The sequence below is a fragment of the Gymnodraco acuticeps genome, unplaced genomic scaffold (assembly GCF_902827175.1).
Source record: "Gymnodraco acuticeps unplaced genomic scaffold, fGymAcu1.1, whole genome shotgun sequence".
Taxonomy (NCBI): Eukaryota; Metazoa; Chordata; class Actinopteri; order Perciformes; family Bathydraconidae; genus Gymnodraco; species Gymnodraco acuticeps.
Window position 1 is genome coordinate 581,348 of NW_022991127.1, and position 13,632 is coordinate 594,979.

The window sequence follows — 13,632 nt, forward strand, 5'->3', positions numbered from 1 at the left end:
AGAAGGGTTAGCTTAAAACTAAATCAGAAGGTTTGGATACAGTGAAGTCAATTTCTGGGAAAGTAGTTTCACTCCAGAAGAGAGAACCGATTCACCCAAGCCAACTGAGTTTAGAATCCAGATAGGAATACGACTGCGGCCGACCCATCCACTGTTGATGCTATCAGTCTCACATCACATGACATGTTTTGCACACACACGTGGCAGTTAATGTGCTTTCTTCCACAGGAGAGGATGGCTTTTTGTGGGATCTTCCTGCAATAAGTTAGAAGTTGTCTTGGAAAATTCTGTGCCAAGAGATATTTTATAGAGCAAAAGAGGGAATTTAAATCTGAGTAACAAGCAATAGCTCCAATGCAAAGGATTTAGCAGTAGAACTCTTAGAATCTATAGTGAATTATGCAAAGAAAGATGGCAAGACGAAACTCTGTCTATTAGCATATGGATCATTTGAGCTTGAATGGAGAATACCTCAGTATCAAAGAGGAAATGGAAAATAACCTTTATATTATTTTTCTCATTGTTTTTTTTTTTAACTTTACACTATTAGTTTTCTTTTCAGTTATTTTTAATTGTTATACGCTTACACCCTAAAAGAGTATTCATTTAAATTTGATTTTTTTTTTAACACATCTCTCCTTCTTTTTTGCTGGTTCTCACACAGCATGAAGGTGTAGGGCTGTCAGGTCATTTAACTGATAAGAGTAAATTATGGCCCAGTGCTTTCTGCCATTAGAGGCCAACTGAGTAAGAGGAGAAACAATCACCTTGCTGTATATAGAAATTCCAGAGCAATATGGAATACACGACCCCCTTGAGAAAACCCTTGGGGATGTTTTTATTTTAACTGAAACAACTTTTTATGAATCAGAGAAATGATTTATACTTGATTTTAGCTATATTGTTGAGATTAATATCTCAACAATCTACCAAGAGGATTTGAACTTGCCTAGCGGGGAAACTTCAGTCATAGAGCCTCAAGTGAAGCCAAGTCCTAGACCCAGGAAATCTGTGCAGCATGGATCAGCGGCTGAGTCACCTGTACCCCTGTGGAGGATGAAGTTTCTTCCAGCTCTGTGGGACAGGCTGCATCTCTACCTGCTGAGCCACTCAGATCGCAGTGGATTTCCCAGAAAAGGATGACGACTACCTGATAACTGCATGGTCAGATATCAGACGCCAGGTAGCAGCAACCCTACCTACCCCCTGCCACTGGTCCACTTCACCATCTCCAACCCGGCGACTTCTTGCTGGTCAAGGACTTCCGGAGAAAGAGCTGGAAATCCAACCGTTGGCAAGGTCTCTACCAGGTGCTCCTCATCACCCAGACAGCGGTCAAGGTCACCGAGAGAGCCACGTGGGTCCACGCCAGCCACTGCAAGGTCGTAGTCACAGGCCAGGAGAGACGGTAGAAACAGACGACAACAAGTGATGTGTCCTAGTCACCAACGAAAGACGACAACAAGTACTACCAGCACCACACTGGCACCACATACACCTAATCTCACACTGCACACAGGATGTCATGAGCGAGTGCCAGCTAAGCTGTTTAATATGCCTCTGGTTCCTCGTTTGTGCTATCATTGTGTGGGGACTCATTGACCTTGTCACAAAGTCATGAGCGATTATTGACGAGGTCTAAAAAATCCAAAACAACTGTCAACTGAGTTATCTGGTTTTCGTTTGGAAATGTCGTCCAGCAAAAAACTACAACCCCTCCATGATCAGGGTCAAGGATTTACATCAGATAGCAACATGGATTTAGGAGTCTACACTGGAACAACAGATGGGCCCCTCGCTCCTGCAAATGCCAGACCGAGTGGGGGTGCGCACAAATCTATGATCATCATGACTCTTTTTACTCGGGTGCCTGACCTGTGATAACGAGAACATTCCAGTGAGGTACCATGTTTTTGGTGTTTTTCACACCAGGTTCATCAAAAGGTCGTTCTGATTACACATACTGAAGAACTTTTCATGATATTGATGCTTGGAGTTTTACGGATGTAATATGTATGTGTTTTTACGATTTTATCTGTTGCTATTTGATAACTTTGCGTTTTGAAGAGAGGGTGTTGAGATCATAATATGAAGTGAATACTTAAAAACGAAAGTTAATTATAAATCATACATGATCAATCATATTCTTGTATAAACCCATAATGAGAATGCTTCTTGACGGTTTTTGAATATGTATGTATGCTTACAATTTTTTCTGTTGCTATTTGATAACTTTGCGTTTTGAAAAGAGGGTGTTGTGAGTTTTCATAGTATGTTTAATACTTAAAAACGAAAGTTAGTTATAATCAAATATAATCAATTATATTCTTGTATAACCCACAATGAAAATGCTTCATATTTTAGGTTTTTCTATAGTTACAGTATAAACAAAACAAAGTGGTTTGTTTAGGTTGAGTGTGTAAGGTCTATGATTTATGGGTGTCTCTGATAAAGAGAGTAGGTCGTTTTCTCCCTCTCCTCTGGCAGCAGTACACAGGGAGGGGGGCTCCAGGCTTAAGGAGAAACACAGAGGCCTCAAAAAAGGGTCAAGTATTTTTTACACTAACATGAGAAGGTGTGTCTTATGCCATAAAGCTATGGAACATGTCGGGTCATGTTTAGCCTTGTACATTAGAGGGCATGCGCAGTTTTCCACAAATTGGGTGTAGAGGAGGAGTTTGTTTTTTGGGGTTTCGATCCAGTTTTTTTAGCATAAAGAGACTGGTTTTTTGAGAGAGCGCGAGAGAGAGTGGGGTTTCCCCTGGTAGACTCTCTCCCGGTAGGCTGTGTGAGCCAGAGCCGGGTAACTAGCTCTCGGTAAGGTCCTCCCAGACGGGGTAAATATCTCTCGAATTTCTTGGTTGTTGGCTGAGTGGAATGATTTGATGAGAGATGTGTTTGTGAATATTATAACCTGCCACCTATGAGAAAAATCTTCCCTCCGAATTTTTGCGGACAGGTATGGGTTTTTGAATGTTAATCCGCCGTCTGTGTCGGAAAAAGTGTATGAATATTATAACCCGCCACCTGTGAGGAAAATCTTCCCTCCGAATTTTTGCGGACAGGTATGGGTTTTTGAATGTTATACCCGCCGTCTGTGTCGGAAAAAAGGTATGAAACTGATGTGAATTGATTTGGTGAATGAAAAGTTGAATGCGCTTTTTATTGTCACCGGTCTTTTTACGAGGAAATACCTCTAAATTCTATCGGGAGAATTTTAAAATGTCACAACTGAATTGGGCAGTTGAAATTAAAACATTTTGGTAATAAATGTAAGACTGTGAATTAAAGTTTCATATTTGAACATGATCACAGCACGATTTTTTTTAGTATGATTATAATGTTGTAAAGAGAGAAGGTAAAAACCCTGTATTAGTTTGGACCTATTTTTCTTCAAATAAACTGAATCCCACCTGTTGGATTGGGATAATTTAAAAGACACCTGTGCCCTCCTCTCCTGCGTCAAAGGTAAGATTGCACCCTGCCACACACACTTAGGTAGGAGCACACTCCATTTACTGATATCAAAATCCTTCGGGATCCCTTAAACAGATTAAAAAAGAGTTGTCTGAATTGAAACAGCAGTTAATTGAAACCTGGTTCTTCGGGAAGTTAATAGAGGTGAGATCTTGCTGACGTTGGTGGATCTGAGCCAAGCAGCAACCTTACATAGACTCAATAACTTCGGTCAGGTCAATTAGTAGGTCAGAGTAATTTACCGCAATACATTATTATTATTACCTCTCCAACTCTAAACACCATCTAGTAATGATTTCCCTCAGTGCCTATGCCACAGCATTCGCTGTCTGTGCTTTTACTGGGAAAGCTTCAACCCATTTGGACCACATGTCAACCACCACCAGCAGTGCTTCTTACCCTCTGATGGGCTAAGCTTAATGAAATCCAGCATTAGGTGCTCAAATGGCCTGGTGGGAGGTGGATGTGCTCCGGGTCCTGTAACCTTTACTGGTCTACCAGAATTTTGCATAATGCAAATTAGGCATGCTTCACTGTGCTTTTGAGCTGTTACTGTGAACCCCCTTGTGAACCACTCCTGATTTATAGCCTCTAACATCCCGCCTTTTGACACATGATCCAACCCATGTGTCAACTTAGCAAAATGAGGGAAGAAATGTCTTGGGAGACATGGATTGGAATTTGGACCAACCCAGATGCTGGAGGTTGGGTCAAAAGCAGCCCCAGCAGCCTTCCACTGAGCCTTCTCAACTGGTGTAGCTAGCTGCTGCATGGAAGTCAGTGACGACATGTTGTCAGTGAAGGAGGAGACAGGGATTTTAACAAATGATTGTGCGTGAGGTGCGAGAGGAATCAGAGCAGCTGCCTTTGCGGCTGAGTCAGCAGCTAAATTAGCGGACCCAATTTCTTAGGGAAACTGGGTCTGTACTGCTTGGGTGTGCGGCACATTTACAGACTGCAACTTCCGATGGGAGCAGAATGGCGTCTAGTAAGCCTGCAACCAGTACATGGTTAAGTACTGGTTTGCCATCAGATTTCAGAAATTGTCTACACTTCCAAATAGCCCCAAAATCGTGTACTACCCCAAAAGCATAGCGTGAGTCAGTGTAAATAGTCACGGTTTTGCCTTCTGCAAACGTGCAGGCTTCAGTTAGTGCGATGAGCTTCTGCTGCTTGTGCTGAGAGGTGACATGGGATTGGTCCGGAACGGAGTACAGCAGAATCTGAAACAACAGAAAAAAACCCACCCGATTAGTGCCCCCTTGGTCGCGAGAGGCAGACCCATCAACATACAAAATGAGGTCAGCGTTGGTCAGAGGAACGTCTTTTAAGTCCGGTATAGGTGTGCACACAGTCGTGTTCGTCACCTTCAGGCAAAGGTCAATAAGAGGGTTCTTACACCTTTTCCAAAGTCAAATTCAAGCACTTTTCAAGCATTTTCAAGGAGCACTTTTCAAGCTTTTGTAAATTACATATTTCTATGCACATACTCAAATGATTATTTCCCTACCTCACATTAAATCAGATGTTCTTTATGCTATAAACAACCAAATATGTTCGTGATAGCATTCTACACGAGGATGAAAAATTAAAGAAAATAAAACTAAGTTTAATATTTCAAAATTAGTGATCTGTACGTCTAAAAACGAATTCAGGCGACCTTTCACCTCCATTTAATTAAATGCACTGGTTGCAAGATAAAAATGTGAGTTAATTGATTTAGATAAACATTTTAAGTTGCAACATTAATTTATAAGTTGTGTTGACGTAATAATGTTGGTAATTACATCAACTTAATATTGTGTGTCATTTGAACTCTGATTTCAAACTAAATTCAAGTTGAAGTAAGTAATGCAATTGGCTTGATAACTTCATTGTTCTACACCTTGAGTTAAGGATTTCAAGTCCACTCCCACTTAAGATGCCTGGACAATTTCCCACAGTTAAGACAAATAGAAATATACAAAGGACATTTTAAGGTGAGTGTCATATTTTGTCATTCAAATACAACTTGAAATTCAAACTCTCCTGATTGAAACATCATGTGTTGAAATAAACAACTGCAGTTCAAAAATAAAAAGCGAATTGCCTAATATTTTTGTTGTGGAATCAATTAATTTCTTTCTTTAAAGGCAAAACATGGAAAAGCTAAGAGAAAAACCCTATTGAATACAACATTATTTGGAGCAACTTAATTTACAAATGGCTGTCAACTTAAAAACATGTGTTCATGTTCAACATGTGGTAATTAAGTACATACAACTTAAGATTACATTTAAATCATACGGTAAAACAAGTTGGAACGTTTGGAGTAATCAACTTAAAAACTTGTGTTTATGCTACCAATTATTAAGTAAGTGGTAATTGAAAACACCTCTGATTGTAGAGGAAAAGCCTTCTCCCCTAACTCAAATAACTTTGTTGCTTTAACAACATTTAATTAGAAGTTGTCTTAACTCAATAACCATCGATGCAACCTATTGCCTTGATTTTCTTTGTTAAGCCAAGCATTTGTTTTTAGAGTGTACGTAGACTGGGCCTCCCATATAACCTGGCTGAGCCGATATAAAAACAATCAGCCAAATAACTTTTCAATACATTATTGATTACTATTATGTTAGGTACTTTTAGGTTGGCAGTGAACATAAGTCAGAGGTACATGGTGTACTTTTCTTCCACTACATGTATTTAATACCTTTAGTTACTTCACAGATGTGGATGAATGATGTGAAATATAATCAAGTGATATAATCAGATTTTAGTTCCACCTGGAGTAAATCCACAAGCTACCCTGCAGTATACAGAGTCATTCAAACTAGCTGCACCTTCACCAGCTCTAAGAACACTTTCATGATCAATCATTATAAAACATATCATATATATTATTCTAAAATGGACCAATCTGCACAATGAATACTTTTACTGTCGCTACTTTCACTATATTTTGATGAGAATACTTTTCTACTTTTACTTGAGGAACATTTTGAATGCAGGACTTTTACTGTAAAACTCTGGTACTTCTACTTTTACTCAAGTACAAGATCTGAGTACTTATACTTTTACTCCAAGATCTGAGTACTTATTCCTTTACTCAAGTACAATATCTGAAGTACTTATTCCACCTCTGGTAGTGTATTAGTCTGAATTGTAGCTACAAAATCACGCAGCGCTGCATAAAAATAGACTCACAATGGTAACAAGTGGAAAATAATATTTACCAATGTGTACAATGATTTGTAGGTAATTTTGACTACTCAAGACACCTGACTTATACAAAGGAAGACTGTGTTCTATGTAGTTTTACTTGTATAATACTTCCATTTTGTATAAAAGACAGTTTGTTTTCATCTGTTTTCGAATAAACAAAGCATTGGCTTTCAGAATATTAAACTTGTTTCGGCAAATTCAGATGATAAATACAACTTTGAAGCTTGTAACGGCATAATTACAAGCAGAGAACGGACTAATGTAACATCACAGCAAGCATAACAACAGCCGTGTGTTATGAACACATACGCCAAAATGACATCATCTGTCGCTTAGTGACAGGTTTTGGCAGAGCAGCCAATGATGCAATACGCTTATCTGAAAGCGTTTTCCCCTCTCCTGAAATGACTCCAAAATGTAACTGTTCTTTGTACATATTGGAGTTTTGACAAACTGGCCTTCTGGCTTTCGGCTGCGAGGTATTTTAACAAGGAAATTGTATCAGCTCCACACTGTTCTGCTGTGGGTGCGCAAATCATGACGTCATCAAACTGGCCTGGTATGAGAGCGGTGCCTTTAGAAACTTGGAGAGAGACCAACCTTGTACACAATGCCTGGTTGTACACAGTAGCCTTGACACAAATGTGTGAATGTCTAAGGTTTTGTTCAAATGTGAACAAAATTGACTGTCTTTGTCTACAGGAACACTGAAAAATGCATTTGAGAGATCTTATGACAGTAAAAAATGTTGCAGAGGCTGGAACTTGGGAAAGAATCAGATAAGGATTTACAGCTCGTAAATCCTGGACAAATCTCCACTCGTCAGGAGGTTTTGTCTCTAATCTTTTTGACAGGAAACACTGGAGTGCATACCGGAATCGTTACATGGAATAATGACCCCTTGTTTAAGCAGAGAGGTAAACACTGGCCGAATGCCATCAACAGCTTCACGTTTCAATGGGTACGGGGGTTGATTTGAACGGAACGTGGACATTAAACCTACGTCATATCTGTGAGCTGCCCAGAGTGAGTATGGCACATCTGAAAGCGCGGCAGGAAGCTCGACGGATATCCCAAATATCCTACTTTCGAGCAGTCCCTCTCATAAATGCCATGGAGTTTAATTACGTTTAACTTTAAACAATTTAGACACTGTACATCTCACCGAGTATTGAAAGCCTTTTGAGTTCGTTGGATCTTGTGAAGTCAATCGGTTCCACCCCCGGCGCTGGTCCTCTCGTCCCGTACGGTTTCTGTCGAGGTAGAGGAGGATCCGAGGATCCTGGAGCGCGACCACCAGCGTCCGTAGGTGTTCCCAATCGAACTTGCAGAGATCCTGCCGACAACGCCAATTGTTATGGAAATCTGAGACCCAATACTGTGGAGAGTACAAGTCAGAGTGATCAAAACAAATAAATGGTGAATCAGACAGAGTTGTCTTTCTGGTTATTTATTTGAAGCTTCAAATACATAAGATACAATACATATAGACACAGGTCTCACAGAGTATAGAATAGTCTGCGCGAGTGTGCGCAGTACAATATGGTAGCAAGGCTTATATACAGGAAAGAGTGAGAAGTTTAGAAATCTGTCTTCACACGGTCACATTGTTATTAGACACCTGTCCTTGAGCTGTAGATAGTATAACGGTTCTCAGGAAAGGTTCTTGTGTGACTTTGTGTGAGTCTCAACCAAATAGCAGCTGTGGCCTTGAAGTAGAGTAGATAGAAGAAAACAGCACAAGTCAAGAAATGAGAAGCATTTGGTTTAAAACATATAAGAATATAATAAAAATGTCCACTACAAATCTCATAAAGATTTTAAAATAAATACTGAATAGATGGCATTTTTGCTATTTTGACTCTTTAAACTATGTACCTTTACAGCAAGAAAGTCTCCTAAAATACTTTAATAATGTCCCGCTGTAATTGAGTGATTGAGTAATTGAGCCAGTCTTTACTAGTAAGTGATTTTTCCACAATTTTTCTTTTAGGTAGAAGCATAACAACACCAGCATATCTACTTTAGGAAGATAAAGAATATGTTTCTCTTCTGCATTTTCTTGTCTCCCTCTGCAAAACAAAGCAATCCCTCCTTCCCACAGCAACACATTTGTCTCCGTCTCCTCTCCAAACTGCATGTCAAACTCCATCCTTCATCCACTTTTCTATGTATGATGCCAAACCCTCCATCTTCCCATTGGCATTCCAAACATTTCACACCCTTCATCCTCTTCACCTCACCGTTAGAGCTCTCTTACTGCAGGGACCGGCTTTTTGTAAAATCTGAAGTCTGAGTTTTGTGCCTCAGGGATTACTCTGAAAGCCCTTTAGTCATTTTGTCACAACAATGTAACCTCAACTGTGCGACGGTCACAACGTGACAGGGTGGGTTGCCGCACTGCAATTAACAGTCACTCGCATTACAATATCACTTTGTACAGGGGAATACATGTTTTTGTTTGGGTTAACATGGGGCTTACCCTATGTATCCCCCGGCAGATTAGGTTTAGAGGTGTTGTCTTCAAAGTTTATTTCAGTTACATTGGTTTTGCTTTTCAATTTATTCTGGTAATTGTTCTTCAACCAAACCAAGTTTTTGAATTCATAAAGTAGTGCCTATTAAACAAATAGATGAAGGTAATTTGTAAATATGTGTAGACAAAAAAAGGAAGATTTAGGAAGCAAGATCATGTTAATTGTTCTAATGCAGTGGTTCTCAAATGGGGGTGCGCGGACCCCTAGGGTACGTTGGAGGTTCGTGAGATTAACTTTATTTTAATGGAAAAAAAATAGATAAATATACCAATTTTAGGAAAAGTAACGAAGTTTTAGCAGTGTAGGTTTTATATTTATAGACTAGAGTTACACATATTTCAAAACTGCAGTTGCCTCCCTGTCAGAATGACAAAGATCCTCAGTGAAGTACAAGCCCATGTTTATCACTAAATTGTAAGTACAACTTATTAAAAAGATCAGTTCAATGCAACTAATGTCGTCTCAGTGTTATTGCATGATGTTAAAATGGGTTTGCCATGAATTTAGTGATGGATTGTAAACATTTGAAATGTAGCATTTAAGTGTTTCTCAGTTACAATGTTGTTGTTTTAATAAATCAGACACTGATGGTGCAGCACTGTACTGTACCTCTTTATATAGGCTTTTTCCCCCAACAATTCGTTTTTGCGCTGATCAGGGGGTACGTGGCTGAATTTTTTTTTCAAAGGGGGTACATTATTGAAAAAAGTTTGAGAATCACTGATCTAATGGATGTGTTTCTGTAGCATCTTCCAATTAACAAATATGGTTTCTCTCCAGGCACTGCAGCAGCAAGCTAAATCTCATCTAATTTGTCTGACTCTTATCACATACATTGTGATTTTAAGTTATGTAATGTCCCTTGCACAACAATCACAAAGAAGCAGTCATTGACAATTGCTTGGGTATAATGGTACAGATTAGTCATTATTCACTGGATTGCTGTGAAGCAGTGGCAGTAGGGTGCCTGAATGGCAGTGGTAGCAACTTGTTTTAATGTTTGTATAAGAATGAACAGAAAACAGTGAGATTGATAAAGATGTGCTCAAGGGAATATATATATATATAAACTCACTTTTCACACAATGTCTGAAATACTTTTTCTGTGAATCAGCAATGAATACTTCTGATTTCACCTCTACAAATACAAAAGGTATCAAACCGGACCCTTTGCGTAAATTGTGTGGCTTTTGCTAAGACGTAGCCTATCTGTAAGAGAATGATGAGGTAGGAAAAGACTCAGGCTATAATATGAATATGAACATAGAAGATTTTGAGAACAGTGGGTTTTCTGTGCTAACATCCTTACAATAAGTTAATGGATTTGACATGATTTAAAAAAAATAAAGGTTTCATCCTAAACGTGTATTAGCACTTCCTTCTTTGTTTGTTACACTTTTTCAACAAAAACATGTGTGTGTGTATTTTGTGAGACGGAGAGGCAGTGAGAGAGAGAAAGGACCTTGCTGCATCACTGTCTTTTTTCCACTGTTCTCCAGCATGAAGGTTTTCTATAGGGCCAAGAACCAATTAACCCATCTGCACCACTGTGGGCTCTGACTGGTGTGACAAGCTCTGCGGTGCCAAACTACATAATGTTCCTCAGCTGGCGGTGCAGTGGGAGCTCCTCCCTGTAGAGGAGCTGAATGAAACAAACTGAGCCGCTCAGGACGCAGAGGACAGAGTGCTCTGCTGCTGAGCGATGACAAGGTGAGGACAGAGCCATTGTGTGAGTCCCACTTGTCGTTGCTTGCTTACCAGATTGATTTTGCAGTTTGGCTCACCAAAAGGAGGACTGCTGCTTTAGTAAAGGAACGAAAGGATGTTTCTCAAGCATTTTATGCATAATAATTAGAAAGAAGCAGAATACATTAGTTATTTTTCAGTGGGTAGGACTATCTACGGGTTTTGTACTTTTTTTCAATAACAGGGTCTACCCAGTAGGTTCAAGCCTTGTTGCCATTGGTAACTCATGGAGGTTCATACATAGTACATAACTTATGTTATGGTGAGATGTTGCTGGCTGTTCAGCATTGACACAGATCTTTTAAAAAAGATTTGTACATAAACACTTTTGCACACTGTGCTTTGTGTACTGTGAGGCTAATCTGTACATTTCCTTGCTCTTTGTAAGAGCTATGTTTCTAAATCATTTGTATAGATTCAACCTCTGAAAAACTGAATTGCAGCCGACTACCCTTGCCAAGGAACACCGTGTTCAGAGCACAGTGAATAAGAAATCCATTATCTCTATCAAAAGAAATCTACGTTGTAGGTCACATCAAATGAAAGGAACACAAAGCATGACAGGCCTCTTTAAACGTATACAATAGCGACTGACACCAAATGAATGAATGGCAACTGAAGAGACAGGAAAACGCACCAGGGTGATTAGCGCTCTAAAAGGCCTCTAAAGAGATATATGGCAGCAAAGGAAACATAAATGGTTTGGCTTGGAGGAGTAGGCCATGGAGTTCCGAAAAGGAAATTGACAAGGTGAAGCAAGAGGAGAGAAGGAAGATGATGAAACTAAGAATCACATTTTGAAAAAGAAAAAGGCGAACAATGCAATGATTTATACAGGGGGAAGAGAGGGTACGCCAGGAGGACAGGGGATTTATAAATGGACCGATTGCACAGAATAATGTATTTCTAATGACCAAAGGGAGGATCGCCTCTTCCCACAGCAGGCAGAACTTTTTCTTCTTTATACAACCATAGAGGGCCAGACTATAAACACTATTTTTGTAACAACTGGACAGCAATATCTGAGTGCAGGAACTGAAACTAGATCTAATCTGGGTTAAAACACAAGCGGTCAACTAAGCCGACAGGTTGGAAAGATGAAAGAAGAGGTTAATCATTTAAACACTACGTTCTGAGGTGTAACATGAAGTGAGCACACGTGTTATGTTGTAAATATTTCATGCTGCACAAGAAAAATGTGTAAACAAAAATACGTAAATGGATGATCAGTGTTAGGTAACCAATTGAACCACTGGACCAGCATAAAACTAAAAGTAAAGTTGTATTTCTTACATCAATGTCCCCTTATCAAAGACTAAGATCATCTGAAGGGATATATGTGATTTCTTTCAACTTCAATGTGACCCTGGTTTTCTTTTTGTTTAAAGTCACTCCTAAAATACAGACTAGTGCATTTTTGGGTCAGCATAGAGACGAATGACAATTATCGTTACATTAAGTGCCCTGTGTTTTAGTGTCGTAAGAAAGCTATTGGGCCCTTAAAAGTTAAGTTCTAATATTGCAAGTTTTCTACTTTCTTTTTCAATTACTTTTAATTTGTTCATATCGATTGTAGCTGTGCTGTTTCTGCTGTGTTCATGTTGATAACAATACATTAATAACAAGAACACAATGTTATATTCATGCGTATACGCAACATAATTTCAGGTCTCATTGTTGTAAAGAGAGGTCAGGAAGATAATATTTCTCTCACTCCGTCTCTATTCATCCTTTGACTCCACCCGCTCTCTGCCTTCACTCCTCTCACGCCAATTTTCATTTCTAAACGCAAGGAGCAATAAAGTCCAGACAGCGTAATTACAGTTTGCCGACAAATAACGCAGAACCATCCGACAGAGTGCAAATTCATATGCTTTTAAGCTGCTTATTTGCACCCGGCAGCAAATTAGACACTTTGTGCCAAATCGACCGGCCTCTCCCTCGCAGGCTCCCTGTCAGGGTTTAATTGTGTAAACAAAATCCCACACAGTCTGTCACCTTCCTCTACGCCTGCTCTCTACTTCAATCATTTCTGATGAGCAAGTCCTGCTGGTTCTGACAGCTGGTTTTTAATTGTGGCTAAAATGTTATCGTAAAGCACCTTTTAGTAATTGTATTTCAGTTTCACTCACATTTGTTTAATTTTCATAATTAGCAGTTTATAATTATAATCCATTGAATTTTTCTTAGCAGAAAGGAATTTATGTTTGTTTCTTTCAACTAATGTGCAACTCGTCTTTTCACATTTTAATTTGTGTTCTGGGCTGGCCACTTATGATTAATTCATTGAATATGATGTAACCCTAACCCCCTACACCTAACCCCTAGGTTATACATTAGGCTTTAATGTATTTAAATGTTGTTGTGTACTATATGTTTGGACTGGAGACATCCAAAATATTGTGCATTATATTGAAAACAATTCCAGGTATCTAGCTGGATATGCAAATACATGGTTGCAGAATGGCAGCTTTAGAATGTAAGATCCTAACCATGTATTATGTAGAAAGCATTGCATTAAAGCTGTGGTCTTCGGACAGTTTCATTGTTTCTTTTCTTATATTTTCTGTTGTTGCTTTTCTCAAAAGACGTGTTAGCAGGATACAGCTTCTTTGAACAGCCTTATCACCAGCAGCAGACTCACCATCTGCATGACAAAGAAACA